At 60.3% G+C, this 17500-nt stretch overlaps 1 non-coding gene across 1 annotated transcript; it reads left to right on the forward strand.

Annotated features, from left to right (window-relative positions):
* The first annotated feature begins 11561 nt into the window (after nucleotides 1-11561).
* Nucleotides 11562-11680, forward strand: LOC131864763 (5S ribosomal RNA). The gene has a single exon (XR_009363526.1). It is a non-coding gene; the product is annotated as a 5S ribosomal RNA (ribosomal RNA).
* Nucleotides 11681-17500: the final 5820 nt, after the last annotated feature.

Raw genomic sequence — 17500 nt, forward strand, 5'->3', positions numbered from 1 at the left:
CCAGCAGCCAGAATGCATGAAGCGACGGATGAAGCAGTGATGACAACCGGGCTGTGAGGAGAGGAGGGATGCAGCCAAGAAAGCAATCAGGGCTCGAGGCAAGGGATGCATCAAGGATAGCAATCATGTTGTGAGGCGAGATTCCAAAGGCTAAACGTGAGAGGCTGCAGGGTCGACTCAGAGAGGTCTATGCATGTGAGAGGCTGAAAGCAAGGTCGACTCGGAGCGGTCTATGCATCGGGCGCGCTTGGGGCGACTACCAGTGCCAACCCCTTATCCCGCGACGCGTCCGACAAAGAGAACGTTCCAAGGCGGCAGAGGAGGTTACCAGCCGAAGGATGCAGTAGCAATAACAGGTATAGTTCCGCGGCGGCCGAGAAGACTCACCGCATAGGAATCGGGATGCGAGGCGAGGGATGCGGCGGGAAGGCCCCGACGGCTAAACGGAAGAGGCTGCAGGGCCGCCTCGGAATGGTCCAAGCATCGGATGCGATTGGGACGACTACCAGTGCCAACCCCTTATCCCGCGATGCGTCCGATACACAGATAGTTCCAAGGCGGCCGAGGAGCCTCACCGCATATCAATCGGGGTGCGAGGCGAGGGATGGGGCGGGAAGGCCCCAACGGCTAGACGGAAGAGGCTTCAGGGCCACCTCGGAATGGTCCAAGCATCGGACGCGCTTGGGGCGACTGCCAGTGCCAACCCCTTATCCCGCGATGCGTCCGATACACAGATGGTTCCAAGGCGGCCGAGGAGCCTCACCGCATAGCAATCGGGGGTGCGAGGCGAGGGATGGGGCGGGAAGGCCCCAACGGCTAGACGGAAGAGGCTTCAGGGCCGCCTAGGAATGGTCCAAGCATCGGACACGCTTGGGGCGACTACCAGTGACAGCCCCCTATCCCGCGATGCGTCCGATACGAAGATGGTTCCAAGGCGGCCGAGGAGCCTCACCGCATAGCAATCGGGGTGCGAGGTGGGGGATGCGGCGAGATGGCCCCAACGGCTAGACGGAAGAGGCCACAGGGCCGCGTCGGAATAGTCCAAGCATCGGACGCGCTTGGGGCGACTACCAGTGACAACCCCTTATCCCGCGATGCGTCCGATACGAAGATAGTTCCAAGGCGGCCGAGGAGCCTCACCGCATAGCAATCGGGGTGCGAGGTGGGGGATGCGGCGAGATGGCCCCAACGGCTAGACGGAAGAGGCTGCAGGGCCGCCTCGGAATAGTCCAAGCATCGGACGCGCTTGGGGCCACTACCAGTGACAACCCCTTATCCCGCGATGCGTCCGATACGAAGATAGTTCCAAGGCGGCCGAAGAGCCTCACCGCATAGCAATCGGGGTGCGAGGTGGGGGATGCGGCGAGATGGCCCCAACGGCTAGACGGAAGAGGCCACAGGGCCGCCTCGGAATAGTCCAAGCATCGGACGCGCTTGGGGCGACTACCAGTGACAACCCCTTATCCCGCGATGCGTCCGATACGAAGATAGTTCCCAGGCGGCCGAGGAGCCTCACCGCATAGCAATCGGGGTGCGAGGCGAGGGATGCGGCGAGATGGCCCCAAAGGCTAGACGGAAGAGGCTGCAGGGCTGCCTCGGAATAGTCCAAGCATCGGACGCGCTTGGGGCGACTACCACTGCCAACCCCTTATCCCGCGATGCGTCCGATACACAGATAGTTCCGAGGCGGCCGAGGAGGTGGGGGATGCAGCGAGATGGCCCCAACGGCTAGACGGAAGAGGCTGCAGGGCCGCCTCGGAATAGTCCAAGCATCGGACGCGCTTGGGGCGACTACCAGTGACAACCCCTTATCCCGCGATGCGTCCGATACACAGATAGTTCCGAGGCGGCCAAGGAGCCTCACCGCATAGCAATCGTGGTGCGAGGTGGGGGATGCGGCGAGATGGCCCCAACGGCTAGACGGAAGAGGCTGCAGGGCCGCCTCGGAATGGTCCAAGCATCGGATGCGCTTGGGGCGACTACCACTGCCAACCCCTTATCCCGCGATGCGTCCGATACACAGATAGTTCCAAGGCGGCCGAGGAGCCTCACAGCATAGCAATCAGGGTGCGAGGCGAGGGATGCGGCGAGAAAGCCCCAACGGCTAGAGGGAAGAGGCTTCAGGTCCGCCTCGGAATGGTCCAAGCATCGGACGCGCTTGGGGCGACTACCAGTGACAACCCCTTATCCCGCGACGCGTCCGATACACAGATAGTTCCAAGGCGGCCGAGGAGCCTCACCGCATAGCAATCGGGGTGCGAGGCGAGGGATGCGGCGAGAAGGACCCAACGGCTACACGGAAGAGGCTTCGGGGCCGCCTCGGAATGGTCCAAGCATCGGACGCGCTTGGGGCGACTACCAGTGACAACCCCTTATCCCGCGACGCGTCCGATACACAGATAGTTCCAAGGCGGCCGAGGAGCCTCACCGCATAGCAATCGGGGTGCGAGGCGAGGGATGCGGCGAGAAGGACCCAACGGCTAGACGGAAGAGGCTTCGGGGCCGCCTCGGAATGGTCCAAGCATCGGACGCGCTTGGGGCGACTACCAGTGACAACCCCTTATCCCGCGACGCGTCCGATACACAGATAGTTCCAAGGCGGCCGAGGAGCCTCACCGCATAGCAATCGGGGTGCGAGGCGAGGGATGCGGCGAGAAGGACCCAACGGCTAGACGGAAGAGGCTTCGGGTCCGCCTCGGAATGGTCCAAGCATCGGACGCGCTTGGGGCGACTACCAGTGACAACCCCTTATCCCGCGACGCGTCCGATACACAGATAGTTCCAAGGCGGCCGAGGAGCCTCACCGCATAGCAATCGGGGTGCGAGGCGAGGGATGCGGCGAGAAGGACCCAACGGCTAGACGGAAGAGGCTTCGGGTCCGCCTCGGAATGGTCCAAGCATCGGACGCGCTTGGGGCGACTACCAGTGACAACCCCTTATCCCGCGACGCGTCCGATACACAGATAGTTCCAAGGCGGCCGAGGAGCCTCACCGCATAGCAATCGGGGTGCGAGGCGAGGGATGCGGCGAGAAGGACCCAACGGCTAGACGGAAGAGGCTTCGGGTCCGCCTCGGAATGGTCCAAGCATCGGACGCGCTTGGGGCGACTACCAGTGACAACCCCTTATCCCGCGACGCGTCCGATACACAGATAGTTCCGAGGCGGCCGAGGAGCCTCACCGCATAGCAATCGGGGTGCGAGGCGAAGGATGCGGCGAGAAGGACCCAACGGCTAGACGGAAGAGGCTTCGGGTCCGCCTCGGAATGGTCCAAGCATCGGACGCGCTTGGGGCGACTACCAGTGACAACCCCTTATCCCGCGACGCGTCTGATACACAGATAGTTCCAAGGCGGCCGAGGAGCCTCACCGCATAGCAATCGGGGTGCGAGGCGAGGGATGCGGCGAGAAGGACCCAACGGCTAGACGGAAGAGGCTTCAGGGCCGCCTCGGAATGGTCCAAGCATCGAACGCGCTTGGGGCGACTACCAGTGACAACCCCTTATCCCGCGACGCGTCCGATACACAGATAGTTCCGAGGCGGCCGAGGAGCCTCACCGCATAGCAATCGGGGTGCGAGGCGAGGGATGCGGCGAGAAGGACCCAACGGCTAGACGGAAGAGGCTTCAGGGCCGCCTCGGAATGGTCCAAGCATCGGACGCGCTTGGGGCGACTACCAGTGACAACCCCTTATCCCGCGACGCGTCCGATACACAGATAGTTCCGAGGCGGCCGAGGAGCCTCACCGCATAGCAATCGGGGTGCGAGGCGAGGGATGCGGCGAGAAGGACCCAACGGCTAGACGGAAGAGGCTTCAGGGCCGCCTCGGAATGGTCCAAGCATCGGACGCGCTTGGGGCGACTACCAATGACAACCCCTTATCCCGCGACGCGTCCGATACACAGATAGTTCCGAGGCGGCCGAGGAGCCTCACCGCATAGCAATCGGGGTGCGAGGCGAGGGATGCGGCGAGAAGGACCCAACGGCTAGACGGAAGAGGCTTCAGGGCCGCCTCGGAATGGTCCAAGCATCGGACGCGCTTGGGGCGACTACCAGTGACAACCCCTTATCCCGCGACGCGTCCGATACACAGATAGTTCCGAGGCGGCCGAGGAGCCTCACCGCATAGCAATCGGGGTGCGAGGCGAGGGATGCGGCGAGAAGGACCCAACGGCTAGACGGAAGAGGCTTCAGGGCCGCCTCGGAATGGTCCAAGCATCGGACGCGCTTGGGGCGACTACCGTTGCCAACCCCTTATCCCGCGATGCGTCTGATACACAGATAGTTCCGAGGCGGCCGAGGAGCCTCACCGCATAGCAATCGGGTTGCGAGGCAGATTATTGGGAAGGGAACCCCCTGGGATGCGGCTCAAGCAGTGCCCAAAGGGACTGGAATGCGGAATCACATCGAGAGACCCAAATGCTATACGAGGGCTCAAATCGAATTATCGATTTGGCCACGACATGGACGCATCGGAACGACTACCTTTGCCGAACCACTCGCAATTGCATCCATACCGAAACCAATAGACATTTCCGTTAGAGCCCTCGCATAGCATTCGGGAATCTCGCATGCCCCTCTAAATCGACCAATGCTGGCGCTCAATGAAAATCCGAGCGCTACCACCGTTCGAGCGCCAGCATTGGTCGAGTTAGAGGGGCACGGGGGAGAATGCTCCAGTCAACACCTCCCCTATATAAGTTATTTGTCCGATTCTCGCACAACCGTAGTCTGCCTCGTCGAATCAAACAACGGTCCCAGATTCCGACTTCCGTTCCGTAGAGACCCAAAAGCTAGATGGAGGCTCGCAAGAAAGAGAGTCGGCGCATAGCAATCGGGTTTCTCGAACGTTTAGGGACCGAGCTCACTTGCGGATAGGGCAAAATCCGCCAAGCAACCCAAAAGCTAGACGGGGGCTCGAATCGAATCGCCTAGGCGGCCACAACAACGACGTGTTGGATCGACTACCAGTGCCAAACCATTCAGCAAGACTAGTCTGTGTCGAGGCCGGATAGAGATTCTCAGAGAGCGCCCGCATAGCATTTAGGAGACCTGCCGCGTCCCTCACACTCGACAAATGGTGGTGCACGTTTATAAATCCGAGCGATCCCAACCCTTTCAAGCACCAACATCGGTCGAGATAGAGGGGCACGGAGGGGGCTGCGTGAGACAACACAGTCCCCTATATAAGTTATTTGTCCGATTCTCACACATCCGAAGAATGGTCATCAAATCGGACAACAGCCCAAACTTCCGACTTCCGTCCCAGAAAGCCCAAGAGCTATCTAAAACGTTCATGGCCGGAACTCGATCGCGGCTATACCAGTCCGCCAAGCAACCCAAAAGCTAGACTGGAGCTCTAGTCGAATCACCTCTGTGGCCATTGCAAGGACGTGTTGGAGCGACTACCATTGCCGAACCATTCCGCAGGTCGAGTCCATACCAAGGCCGCATAGAGATTCACGATGAGCTCCTGCATAGCAATCAGGAGACTTGCCGTGTCCATCACAATCGATAAATCCTGGTGCAAGATTTTTGCATCCGAGCGCTCCAACCAGTCGAGCACCAGCATCAATCGACATAAACGGGCACGGGGGGAGGATGCTCGAGAACACTACCTCCCCTATATAAGTTATTTGTCCGATTCTCAAGCAGCCGAAGTCTGGTCATCGAATCGGGTCAAAGACCACAACTTCCGACTTTACCCACAATGCAAGTCATCGAATCGAACATCGGCCCCCGAGTCGGACTCCATGCGTATGTCAGGTCATCGGACCCAAATTCCGCCTTCCTGCGCATGGCGGGCCATCAATATCAACTCGGTCATCGGACCCAAACTCCGCCTTTTTGCGTATGGCACGCCTTCAAATCGGTCATCGGACCCAAATTCCGCCTTCCTGTGCATGGCGGGCCATCAACATCAACTCGGTCATCGGACCCAAATTCCGCCTTTCTGCGCATGGCACGCCATCAACTCGGTCATCGGACCCAAATTCCGCCTTCCTGCGCATGGCAGGTCATCGGACACAAATTCAGACCTCGCCAATATGCCTACGTATCGAATCGGTCATCGGACCCAACTTCCGACTTCATCCATACTGTAGGGTCTTTGAGGTTGGCGCGGTGCGCTCAACCCAGGGAGTCGACCCATCGAAGCATACACCTCCCCTATATAAGCTATTTGTCCGATTCCCACACCTGTGTAGTTTGCACCTCTGACCAGGACATCGACCCCAACTTCCGAACTCGACTGCAACGACGGCACCAGCGCCTTGGTGCGCACCTTGCGACGCACAGTCCCAACATTCGCCTTCCTGCACATGGCAGGTCATCGGACCCAAATTCCGACCTCGCGAGTATGCCTACATATCGAATCGGTCATCGGACCCAACTTCCGACTTCATCCATACCGTAGGGTCTTTGAGGTTGGCGCGGTGCGCTCAACCCGGGGAGTCGACCCAACGAAGCATACACCTCCCCTATATAAGCTATTTGTCCGATTCCCACACCTGTGTAGTTTGCACCTCCGATCAAGACATCGACCCCAACTTCCGAACTCGCCTCCAACGACCGAACCAGCGCCTTGGTGCGCACCTTGCAACGCACAGTGCCAACATTCGCCTTCCTGCACGTGGCAGGTCATCGGACCCAAATTCCGACCTCGCGAGTATGCCTACATATCGAATCGGTCATCGGACCCAACTTCCGACTTCATCCATACCGTAGGGTCTTTGAGGTTGGCGCGGTGCGCTCAACCCGGGGAGTCGACCCAACGAAGCATACACCTCCCCTATATAAGCTATTTGTCCGATTCCCACACCTGTGTAGCTTGCACCTCCGATCAGGACATCGACCCCAACTTCCGAACTCGACTAAAAAGACCGCACCAGCGCCTTGGTGTGCACCTTGCAACGCACAGTGTCAACATTCGCCTTCCTGCACATGGCAGGTCATCGGACCCAAATTCCGACCTCATGAGCATACCTACTAATCGAATCGGTCATCGGACCCAACTTCCGACTTCATCCATACCGTAGGGTCTTTGAGGTTGGCGCGGTGCGCTCAACCTGGGGAGTCGACCCATCGAAGCATACACCTCCCCTATATAAGCTATTTGTCCGATTCCGACACCTGTGTAGTTTGCACCTCCGCTCAGGACATCGACCCCAACTTCCGAACTCGCCTGCAACGACCGAACCAGCGCCTTGGTGCGCACCAAAAGTGCGCACTTTTGGAGGGCACTTTTCTGCGCTCCAAAGGTGCGCACTTTTGGAGGGCACTTTTTGGAGGGCACTTTTCTGCGCTCCAAAGGTGCGCACTTTTGGAGGGCACTTTTTGGAGGGCACTTTTCTGCGCTCCAAAGGTGCGCACTTTTGGAGGGCACTTTTTGGAGGGCACTTTTCTGCGCTCCAAAGGTGCGCACTTTTGGAGGGCACTTTTTGGAGGGCACTTTTCTGCGCTCCAAAGGTGCGCACTTTTGGAGGGCACTTTTTGGAGGGCACTTTTCTGCGCTCCAAAGGTGCGCACTTTTGGAGGGCACTTTTTGGAGGGCACTTTTCTGCGCTCCAAAGGTGCGCACTTTTGGAGGGCACTTTTTGGAGGGCACTTTTCTGCGCTCCAAAGGTGCGCACTTTTGGAGGGCACTTTTTGGAGGGCACTTTTCTGCGCTCCAAAGGTGCGCACTTTTGGAGGGCACTTTTTGGAGGGCACTTTTCTGCGCTCCAAAGGTGCGCACTTTTGGAGGGCACTTTTTGGAGGGCACTTTTCTGCGCTCCAAAGGTGCGCACTTTTGGAGGGCACTTTTGTGCACTCCAAAGGTGCGCACTTTTGGAGGGCACTTTTCCTGTGCTCCAAAGGTGCACACCTAGGTGAGCACCTTCGACCACACCTTGTAGCACACCAAACTCTGACTTTCGACTTCATCCGCAATGCAGGGTCTTTGAGGTTGGCGCAATGCGCACAACCAGGGGAGTCGACCCATCAAACCCAACACCTCCCCTATATAAGCTATTTGTCTGATTCTCATACATGCGTAGCCTGCAGGAGCAATTAGGACATCGACCCCAACTTTCGGCTTCTAAACGAAAACAAGGTCTTTGAGGTTGGTGTAATGCGAACAACTAGGGGAGTCAACCCATCAAACCCAACACCTCCCCTATATAAGCTATTTGTCTGATTCTCATACATGTGTAGTCTACAGGAGCAATTAGGACATCGACCCCAACTTTTGACTTCTTAACGAAAACAAGGTCTTTGAGGTTGACGTAATGCGCACAACCAGGGGAGTCGACCCATCAAACCCAACACCTCCCCTATATAAGCTATTTGTCCGATTCTCATACATGTGTAGCCTGCAGGAGCCATTAGGACATTGACCCCAACTTTTGACTTCTTAACGAAAACAAGGTCTTTGAGGTTGGCGTAATGCGCACAACCAAGGGAGTTGACCCATCAAACCCAACACCTCCCCTATATAAGCTATTTGTCTGATTCTCATACATGTGTAGCCTGCAACAACGATTAGGACATCCACCCCAACTTCTGAATTCGTCTGCGTTGACCGCACCAAAGGTGCACGCCTTGGTGCTCACCAAAATCCGACTTCCGACTTCTTCTGCTATGCGGGGTCTTTGAGGTTGGCGCAGTGCGCACAACCAGGGGAGTCAACCCACCGAATGCAACACCTCCCCTATATAAGCTATTTGTCTGATTCTCATACATGCGTAGACTGCAGCAATGATTAGGACATCCACCCCAACTTTTGACTTCTTAAACAAGACAGGGTCTTTGAAGTTGGTGCAGTGCACACAACCAGGGGAGTCGACCCATCAAACGCAACACCTCCCCTATATAAAGCTATTTGTCCGATTCTCATACGTGTAGTCTGCAGCAGCGATTAGGACATCGACCCCAACTTCCGAATTCGTTTGCATTGACCGCACCAAAGGTGCACGCCTTGGTGTGCACCCTGGAGTGCACTTTGGTGCTCACCTCGGTGCACACTTTGGTGTGCACCTCGGTGTGCACCAAAGGTGCGCACCTTGGAGCGCACCAAAGGTGTACACTTTGGAGCGCACCACATAGGGTCTTTGAGAGGTTGGCGCAGTGCGCACACCAAGGTGGGTGTTGAGGTGCGTGCCGAGGTGGGTGGGTGCTAGGGTGCGCTCCATGGTGGGTGCCAGGGTGGGTGCGTGCTAGGGTGGATTCCAAAGAGGGTCATAGGGTGGGTGCCAAGGTGGGTTGGTGATATAGTGGGTTCAAAGGTGGGTACTAGGGTGGGTTCCAAGGTGGGTCACAAGTTGGGTGCCAGGATGCGTGGGTGTTAGGTTGGGTGCCAAGGTGGGCTCCTGCGTGGGTGGGTGCTAGGGTGGGTTTCAAGGTGGACGCGAGGGCGGGTGCCAAGGTGGGTAACAAGTTGGGTGTTAGGATGGGTGAGTGCTAGAGTGGGTGCCAAGGTGGGTGGGTGCTAAGGTGGATGCCAAGGTGGTTCACAGGGTGGGTGGGTTCTAGGGTGAGTTCCAAGGTGGGTCACAGGTTCAGTGCTAGGGTGGGTGTCAAGGCGGGTGTCGAGGTGCCTGGGTGCTAGGGTGTGGATGCCAATGTGGGTCATAGGGTGGGTACTAGGGTGGGCTGCAATGTGGGTGCCAAGGTGGGTAACATGCTCGGTGGGTTCTAAATTGGGTGCCAGGGTGGGTGTGCACCCACCTTGCCCGAGGTGGGTGCCAAGGTGCCAGTGTGGGTGGGTGCTAAGGTGGATGCCAAGGTGGGTGAGAAGGTGGGTGATAGGTTGAGTGGTAGGATGGGTGGGTGCCAAGATGGGTCACAGGGTGGGTGCAAGGGTGGGTAGGTGCTAGGGTTGGTGTCAGGGTGGGTGGGTGCTAGGTTGGGTTCCAAGGTGGGTGCGAGGGTGAGTGTCAAGGTGGGTCACAGGTTAGGTGCTAGGATGGGTGAGTGCTAGGGTGCAAAGGTGCCAGGGTGGGTGCTAGGATGGGTCGATGCTAGGGTGAGTGGCAAGGTGGGTCCACAAGTGTCAAGGTGGGTGCCGAGGTGGGTGCCAAGTCGGCGACTGCTATGGTGGATGCCAAGGTGGGTCACGGGGTGGGTGCCAAGTTGCTAGGTTGGGTTCCAAGGTGGGTGCCAACGTGGGTGCTAGGGTGCGTGGGTTAAAGGGTGTGTCACAACGTGGGTGCCAGGATGGGTGCGCACCCACACTGGCCAAGACGGGTGCGGGTGCAAGGTTGGGTTCCAAGCCCGGTCACAGGCTGGGTGCTAGGATGGGTGGGTGCCAAGGTGGGCACCAGGGTGGGTGCACCCACCCTGGCCAAGGTGGGTCACGGGGTGGGTCCTAGGGTGGGTAACGGGGTGGGTACTAAGGTGCGTGCCAAGGTGGGTCATAGGGTGGGTGCCAAGGTGGGCACCAGGGTGGGTGTGCACCAACCCTAGCCAGGGTAGGTCACGGGGTGGTTGTCGGGGTGGGCGTCAAGGAGCCAAGGTGGGTGGCAAGTAGCCAAGTTGCGTGCCAAGGTGGGTGTCGGGGTGGGTGCCAAGGATCCAAGGTGGGTGCCAAGGAACCAAGGTGGGTGTCTGGGTGGGTGCCGAGGTGGGAGCCAGGGTGGGTCCCAAGGTGAGTGCAAAGGTGGGTGCCAGGGTCAAGGTGAGTGCCAATGTGGGTTCCAAGGTGCCAGGGTCAGGGTGAGTGCCAATGTGGGTTCAAAGGTGCTAAGTTGGGTGCGAGGTTGGGTGCGAGGGTGGGTGGGTGCCAAGGTGTGCTAGGTGGAAGCCCGGGTGGGTCGGCATCCCATGGGTGTCGAGTTGGGTGCCTGATGGGTGCTTCTTGTCAAGTTTTAGTCGTCGGGACTCATTTCGAGCCTTAGAGGTCGTTTCTTGTCCGGTTGCCCTGTCTTCGACCTGGGAACCCAATTTTGGTCCTCGGGTCCCATTTTTTTTTGTCTCGCATCCCACTTTTGGCCTGTGGCCTTTTCGGGGTCGATTCTCGTTTTGGGCATCAGAGCATGTTTCTTCTCCTAAAACCCAATATTTGTTTATTAAGTCTCGGAACACATTTTTGTTCTCGTGGACCCATCATGGGTCTTGGAACGCATTTGTGGTCCTTGGGTCCCATTTTGCATCCCGAAACTTGTGTTTTGGTGCTTGATCCCTATTTTGGGTGCCCACCTTGCACCAAGTGCGCACCCGGGGCAAACCGAGCGCCTTGGTGCACCGGGGCAAGATCGAGCGTGCACCCGAGGCGCCCCGAACATGCACCAAGGTGCACTCGGCCCACATGTGAGCGCAGGTCGTTGCGCCCGAGGTGGTGTGTGGGCACCGCGTTGCAGACGGGACACTGCACGCACACGACGCCCCCTCCAGGTGCACGCACGTAGGCCGGGCCGGGTGCACACCCGACGCCCTAGCAAGGTGCGCGCACCCGGGCAGGGCTCACACTTGGCGAACGGGGCGCACTTCGCGAGGGAGGGTGTGCACCTCGACGGGGGTGGGTGGCCGGGGTGGATTCGCACGTGGGTCGCGGTTTGCTAAGTACACACTGCGACAAGCTCATAACGGGTGCGATCATACCAGCATTAGTGCACCGGATCCCATCAGAACTCCGCAGTTAAGCGCGCTTGGGCCGGAGTAGTACTGGGATGGGTGACCTCCCGGGAAGTCCCGGTGTTGCACCCTTTTTTAGTTTTTCGCCGGGCGTCGCAATGCTATTTGAATAAACCTTTTGCCCGTTTGCGTTCTCGTCGGGGCCGGGCCGGGCCGGGGTGCGCTGCCCGCACTACCGCGCGCGCGGGGGCGACACCGAGCGCGCACCCGAGGCACCCCGAGCACACAGGCCACGGTGCAACCCGGGCGTTGTGCGCGCACCCCGGTGCGCCCGAGGTGCTGCGCGCGCACCCAGGTGAAATCGGTGTGCACCTCGGCCAGTGCGCGCTCGGTCGAGTCGCGCACGTTGGCCAAGGTGCACGGTGATGTTTCTTACTCTAAGGTTCCGCACCAGACGCCCGGGACAGGTGAGCGAAGCTGGGCGGGGCCGGGTGCGCGGCCGGGGCAGGTGCACGCAGCTGGAGAGAGCTTTGGAGCACACTTCGGAGCGCACCAATGATGCGCTCCATTCAAAAGTTTCCTGAAAAGGCAAAAAAAGTTGAGATTATAGAATTTCCCACTTGAGAGATTGTAAAAAAAAAAAATTTAAAATGAAGGAAACGCGGGTGCCAAGGTGTGCGCAGCCCAGCCAAGGTGTGCGCACCAAGGCGCCCACCCTGGCGAAGGTGCACGCAAGGTGCGCACCCGAGGCAAACCGGACAATTAACCCAACTTTCGACTTCGCGCGCACCTTGGAGCGCACTTCGGAGCGCTCCTTGGTGCGCACCAATCTTGGGCACCTCGGAGTGCACCATGGCGCCCACCAAGGTGCGCACCCGGGGCAAACCGAGCTCCGACTTCGTGCGCACCTTGGAGCGCACGAAAGGTGCGCACCATGGCGCCCACCAAGGTGCGCAGCCCAGCCAAGGCGTGCGCATCAAGGTGCGCACCCTGGCGAAGGTGCGCACCCGGGGCAAACCGAGCTCCGACTTCGTGCGCACCTTGGAGCGCACAAAAGGTGCGCAACCCAGCCAAGGTGTGCGCACCCCGGTCAAACCGAGCTCCGAATCGTGCGCACCAGAGGTGCACGCCATCGTGCGCACCTTGGAGCACACTTCGGAGCCCTCCTTGGTGCGCGCCGATGTTGCGCACCTCGGAGCGCACCCGGGGAAAACAATGCAATTAACCCGACTTTCGACTTCGTGGGCACCTCGGAGCGCTCTCGGGTTCGCACCTCGGAGCACACCGAGGTGCGCACCTTTGATGCGCTGCCTTCACCAATTTCCAGAAAAGGCAAGAAAACATTGAGAAGGTGTGCGCACCGAGGTGCCCACCCTGGCGAAGGTGCACGCGAGGTGCGCACCCGGGGCAAACCGGGCTCCGACTTCGTGCACGCCGCACCTTGGAGCACACTTCGGAGCGCTCCTTGGTGCGCACCAGGGCGCGCAACCCAGCCGAGGTGCCCACCCCGGCGAAGGTGCACGCGAGGTGCGCACCCGGGGCAAACCGGGCTCCGACTTCGTGCACGCCATGGTGCCCACCGCGGCGAAGGTGCACGCGAGGTGCGCACCCGGGGCAAACCGGGCTCCGACTTCGTGCACGCCGCACCTTGGAGCACACTTCGGAGCGCTCCTTGGTGCGCACCATGGTGCCCACCAGGGCGCGCAACCCCGCCGAAGGTGCACGCGAGGTGCGCACCCGGGGCAAACCGGGCTCCGACTTCGTGCACGCCGCACCTTGGAGCACACTTCGGAGCGCTCCTTGGTGCGCACCATGGTGCCCACCAGGGCGCGCAACCCCGCCGAAGGTGCACGCGAGGTGCGCACCCGGGGCAAACCGGGCTCCGACTTCGTGCACGCCATGGTGCGCACCGCGGCGAAGGTGCGCACCCGGGGCAAACCGGGCTCCGACTTCGTGCACGCCGCACCTTGGAGCACACTTCGGAGCGCTCCTTGGTGCGCACCAGGGCGCGCAACCCAGCCGAGGTGCCCACCCCGGCGAAGGTGCACGCGAGGTGCGTACCCGGGGCAAACCGGGCTCCGACTTCGTGCACGCCGCACCTTGGAGCACACTTCGGAGCGCTCCTTGGTGCGCACCATGGTGCCCACCAGGCCGCGCAACCCAGCCAAGGTGTGCGCACCAAGGTGCACGCGAGGTGCGCACCCGGGGCAAACCGGGGTCCGACTTCGTGCACGCCGCACCTTGGAGCACACATCGGGGCGCTCCCGGGTTCGCACCGGCGTTGCGCACCGTGGTGGGCACCTCGGAGCACACCAAGGTGGGCAGCGAGGTGCGCACCTTTGATGCGATGCCTTCACTAATTTCCATAAAAGGCAAAAAAAAAACGAGATTTTAAAATTTCCGTTTTGAAAGATAGTGAGAAAAAGGGAATGCTGGTGCCATCTTGAGCCCGCCCTGGTGCGCAGCCCAGCCAAGGTGTGCGCACCAAGGTGCCCACCCTGGCGAAGGTGCGCGCCCGGGCAATTAATCCAACTTCCAACTTCGCGCGCGCCAGGGTGGGAGCGCACCCAACAACCGGGCCTGGGAAGAGCCAATGCGAGAAACCCCACCAAACGCTCTGACAAAAAAAGAGGGGGCGCTCCAGTAACCCCGCTTCGGAGCGCACCCTGGGCAAACCCAGCCAAGGTGCCCACCCCGGCCAAGGTGCAGGCGAGGTGCGCACCCGGGGCAAACCGGGCTCCGACAACGTGCACGCCGCACCTTGGAGCACACTTCGTAGCGCTCCCGGGTGCGCACCTCAGAGCACACCAAGGTGGGCAGCGAGGTGCGCACCTTTGATGCGCTGCCTTCACTAATTTCCAGAAAAGGCAAAAAAAAAAGGAGATTTTAAAATTTCCGTTTTGAAAGATAGTGAAAAAAACGGAACGCGCGTGCCATCTTGAGCCCGCCCTGGTGCGCAGCCCAGGTAAGGTGCCCACCCTGGCAAAGGTGCGCACCCGGGCAATTAACCCTACTTCCGACTTCGTGCGCGCCAGGGTGGCAACCGGGCCTCGGAAGAGCCAATGCGAGAAACCCCACCAAACGCTCCGACAAAAAAAGAGGCGGCGCTCCAATAACCCCGCTTCGGAGCGCAGCCGGGGCAAACCCAGCCAAGGTGCCCACCCCGACGAAGGTGCACGCGAGGTGCGCACCCGGGGCAAACCGGGCTCCGACAACGTGCACGCAGCACCTTGGAGCACACTTCGAAGCACTCCCGGGTGCCCACCGGCGTTGCGCACCGTGGTGGGCAGCGAGGTGCGCACCTTTGATGCGCTGCCTTCACTAATTTCCAGAAAAAGGCAAAAAAAAATGAGATTTTAAAATTTCCGTTTTGAAAGATAGTGAAAAAAAAGGAACGCGGGTGCCATCTTGAGCCCGCCCTGGTGCGCAGCCCAGGCAAGGCATGCGCACCAAGGTGCCCACCCGAGGTGCACACCCGGGGCAAACCGGGCTCCGACTTCGTGCAGGCCGCACCTTGGAGCACACTTCGGAGCGCTCCTTGGTGCGCACCATGGTGCCCACCAGGGCGCGCAACCCAGCCAAGGTCTGCACACCAAGGTGCCCACCCCGGCGAAGGTGCACGCGAGGTGCGCACCCGGGGCAAACCGGGCTCCGACTTCGTGCACGCCATGGTGCCCACCGCGGCGAAGGTGCACGCGAGGTGCGCACCCGGGGCAAACCGGGCTCCGACTTCGTGCACGCCGCACCTTGGAGCACACTTCGGAGCGCTCCTTGGTGCGCACCATGGTGCCCACCAGGGCGCGCAACCCAGCCAAGGTGTGCGCACCAAGGTGCACGCGAGGTGCGCACCCGGGGCAAACCGGGGTCCGACTTCGTGCACGCCGCACCTTGGAGCACACATCGGAGCGCTCCCAGGTTCGCACCAGCGTTGCGCACCTTTGATGCGCTGCCTTCACTAATTTCAAGAAAAGGCAAAAAAAAACGAGATTTTAAAATTTCCGTTCTGAAAGATAGTGAAAAAAACGGAACGCGGGTGCCATCTTGAGCCCTTCCTGGTGCGCAGCCCAGGCAAGTTGTGCGCACCAAGGTGCCCACCCTGGCGGAGGTGCGCGCCCGGGGCAATCCGGGCTCCGACTTCGTGCACTGCATGGTGCCCACCAAGGCGCGCAACCCAGCCAAGGTGCCCACCGCAGCGAAGGTGCACGCGAGGTGCGCACCCGAGGTGCACACCCGGGGCAAACCGGGCTCCGACTTCGTGCACGCCGCACCTTGGAGCACACTTCAGAGCGCTCCTTGGTGCGCACCAGGGCGCGCAACCCAGCCGAGGTGCCCACCCCGGCGAAGGTGCACGCGAGGTGCGCACCCGGGGCAAACCGGGCTCCGACTTCGTGCACGCCATGGTGCCCACCGCGGCGAAGGTGCGCACCCGGGGCAAACCGGGCTCCGACTTCGTGCACGCCGCACCTTGGAGCACACTTCGGAGCGCTCCTTGGTGCGCACCATGGTGCCCACCAGGCCGCGTAACCCAGCCAAGGTGTGCGCACCAAGGTGCACGCGAGGTGCGCACCCGGGGCAAACCGGGGTCCGACTTCGTGCACGCCGCACCTTGGAGCACACATCGGGGCGCTCCCGGGTTCGCACCGGCGTTGCGCACCGTGGTGGGCACCTCGGAGCACACCAAGGTGGGCAGCGAGGTGCGCACCTTTGATGCGATGCCTTCACTAATTTCCATAAAAGGCAAAAAAAAAACGAGATTTTAAAATTTCCGTTTTGAAAGATAGTGAGAAAAAGGGAATGCTGGTGCCATCTTGAGCCCGCCCTGGTGCGCAGCCCAGCCAAGGTGTGCGCACCAAGGTGCCCACCCTGGCGAAGGTGCGCGCCCGGGCAATTAACCCAACTTCCAACTTCGCGCGCGCCAGGGTGGGAGCGCACCCAACAACCGGGCCTGGGAAGAGCCAATGCGAGAAACCCCACCAAACGCTCTGACAAAAAAAGAGGGGGCGCTCCAGTAACCCCGCTTCGGAGCGCACCCTGGGCAAACCCAGCCAAGGTGCCCACCCCGGCCAAGGTGCAGGCGAGGTGCGCACCCGGGGCAAACCGGGCTCCGACAACGTGCACGCCGCACCTTGGAGCACACTTCGTAGCGCTCCCGGGTGCGCACCTCAGAGCACACCAAGGTGGGCAGCGAGGTGCGCACCTTTGATGCGCTGCCTTCACTAATTTCCAGAAAAGGCAAAAAAAAAAGGAGATTTTAAAATTTCCGTTTTGAAAGATAGTGAAAAAAACGGAACGCGCGTGCCATCTTGAGCCCGCCCTGGTGCGCAGCCCAGGTAAGGTGCCCACCCTGGCAAAGGTGCGCACCCGGGCAATTAACCCTACTTCCGACTTCGTGCGCGCCAGGGTGGCAACCGGGCCTCGGAAGAGCCAATGCGAGAAACCCCACCAAACGCTCCGACAAAAAAAGAGGCGGCGCTCCAATAACCCCGCTTCGGAGCGCAGCCGGGGCAAACCCAGCCAAGGTGCCCACCCCGACGAAGGTGCACGCGAGGTGCGCACCCGGGGCAAACCGGGCTCCGACAACGTGCACGCAGCACCTTGGAGCACACTTCGAAGCACTCCCGGGTGCCCACCGGCGTTGCGCACCGTGGTGGGCAGCGAGGTGCGCACCTTTGATGCGCTGCCTTCACTAATTTCCAGAAAAAGGCAAAAAAAAATGAGATTTTAAAATTTCCGTTTTGAAAGATAGTGAAAAAAAAGGAACGCGGGTGCCATCTTGAGCCCGCCCTGGTGCGCAGCCCAGGCAAGGCATGCGCACCAAGGTGCCCACCCGAGGTGCACACCCGGGGCAAACCGGGCTCCGACTTCGTGCAGGCCGCACCTTGGAGCACACTTCGGAGCGCTCCTTGGTGCGCACCATGGTGCCCACCAGGGCGCGCAACCCAGCCAAGGTCT

The sequence above is a fragment of the Cryptomeria japonica genome, unplaced genomic scaffold (genome assembly GCF_030272615.1).
Source record: "Cryptomeria japonica unplaced genomic scaffold, Sugi_1.0 HiC_scaffold_91, whole genome shotgun sequence".
In the NCBI taxonomy this organism is placed as follows: Eukaryota; Viridiplantae; Streptophyta; class Pinopsida; order Cupressales; family Cupressaceae; genus Cryptomeria; species Cryptomeria japonica.